The following is a 2194-nucleotide window of genomic DNA, read 5'->3' as shown; positions in this document are numbered from 1 at the left end:
CCCAGCTACTTGGGAGGCTGAGGCAGGAGACTCACTTGAGCCCAGGAGTTGGAGGTTGCTGTGAGCGTGATGCCATGGCACTCTACCCAGGGGAATAGCTTGAGGCTCCGTCTCAAAAAAAAAAAGAAATGATTAACCTCAGTGAAAAAGGCATGTTGAAAGCCGAGACAGGCCAAAAGCAGGCCTCTTGCACCGGTTAGCCATGTTGTGAATACAGAGTTTTTGAAGGAAATCCAATGTGCTACTCCAGTGTACAGTCAAATAAGAAAACGAAACAAACTTATTGCTATATGGGGAAAGTTTTAGAGGTCTGGATAGAAGATCAAACCAGCCATAACATTCTCTTAAACCAAAGCCTAATCAGCAAGGTACCTCTCTTCAATTCTCTGAAGGCTGTGAGAGATGAGAAAGCTGCAGAAGAAAAGTTAGAAGGTTAGCAGAGGTTGTTCAAGAGGTTTAAGGAAAGACGTCATCCCCACAACATGAAAATGTGAGATGAAGAAGCAAATGCTGATGGAGAAACTGCAGCAAGTTATCCAGAATACATAGCTAAGGCAACTAGGGGAGATTATTATAATAAAAAGCAGATTTTCAGTGTCAATGAGACAGTCTTCTACTGGAAGATGACACCATTTAGGACTTAGAGAGGAGCGCTTCAAAGTTTCAAAAGGCAAGCAGACTCTTGTTAGGGGCAAATGCCGCTGGTAACTTTATGTTGAAGCCAAGGCTTGTTTACCATTCCAAAGTCCTGGGGTCCTTAAAAATGGTTAAATCTACCCTGACAAAAAAGCCTGGTTGACAGTGCATCTGTTTACAGCGTGGTTTACTGAATATTTTAAGCCCACTATTGAAAAATATGGCTCAGAAAAAAAAAAATCCTTTCAAAATTACTGCTCATTGGCAGTGCACCACTTGCCCAAGAGCACCAATGGAAATGTACAGTAACTCTTTTCAAGCCTGCTAACATCCACTCTGCAGCCCAGATCAAGGAGTAATTTCAACTTTGAAGACAGACATATGAGGTCTGACAAGTTTGCAAACTCATCCTAGAAAAAGAGCTACATAACTCATTGCTAAGTATCACTACCATCACCTTCAAAGTACTCCCCATGGGAAGTTACACACTGGTATCAGTGCCTTGTCTACACTTCAAAGCCATTTTGGAACTCTTTCTATGGCACACAAAAACATGGAACAATGAATGTCACACAGCAAGACACTGGCACATGTTGACACAAACAGTTGTGAGACACTGATATATCAAGGTTATGAAACCTTGATGAGTTGTATGTATAGTGCTGTTAACATAAGTGCATTGTGGCAAGTTCACAAACTTAATTGTCAGACCTTGTACAGTGGTAGCTGTCACATCCCACTCCTGCCACTGCTTGTCAGGGCCCAGGACTGGCCAGGTCTCGGGCCTGGCTTAACTGGGCTCTGGAGGCAGACCCCTCAGCTACCTTGCTCAGGAACAATTTCTCTTAGGTGCCTGAGGGCTATCTACTTCAGCAGGAGAAAGAGAGAGTCTTAGAATAAAGCAGTCTTAGAATAGATAGATCTTAGTCTTTAGCAGAGCTTGGTAATCTTCAGCAGAGAGACTCGATGCTGGCATTCTGCAGGCAGGAGAGGAGTCAGAGTAAGCGGGTCCATGATAGAACAAGCATGCTCCCAACTGCCTTCTCCTTCAGCCTGAGCTTATGTCTCTCAACACCACAGGTGTAGAGACTGCCAATGAACCACTGCTCTCATCTTGTGAGCTCTCTCTCATGCTTGTTAGGAGAGCTAAATCCCTCTCCATGCCCTTTTCACCGAGGCGTTCCATTATTGAGCTATACAGATATTTCTTATAACTCTCACTCCTCCTAGCCATAGGCTATATATGGACTGCTACAGGTCAGAAAAAGTTTCAAAATTGCTTTGAAGGGTGGACTAGGTGCTGGCATTGGTGCATAGCTTGTCAAGCGGAATATTTCAAAGGAGACTATAGTGATTCAGCAATGAAGTATGTAGAACTTTTTCTAGGATGAGTTTGTGAACTTTATAAGTTGGACTTTGTATGCTACAGGTATCTTTTCTGAAAGGAAGAGTCAATTGGTGTGGCAAAATTCATTGTTGTCTTATTATAAGAAATTGTCACGGCTCAGTGCCTATAGCTCAACTGGCTAAGGCGCCAGCCACATACACCTAAGATGGC

The sequence above is a fragment of the Otolemur garnettii genome, unplaced genomic scaffold (assembly GCF_000181295.1).
Source record: "Otolemur garnettii isolate 467f Iridium unplaced genomic scaffold, OtoGar3 scaffold00146, whole genome shotgun sequence".
Classification (NCBI taxonomy): Eukaryota; Metazoa; Chordata; class Mammalia; order Primates; family Galagidae; genus Otolemur; species Otolemur garnettii.
The sequence above is the reverse complement of the archived record's forward strand: the minus strand, read 5'-3'. Positions refer to the sequence as shown.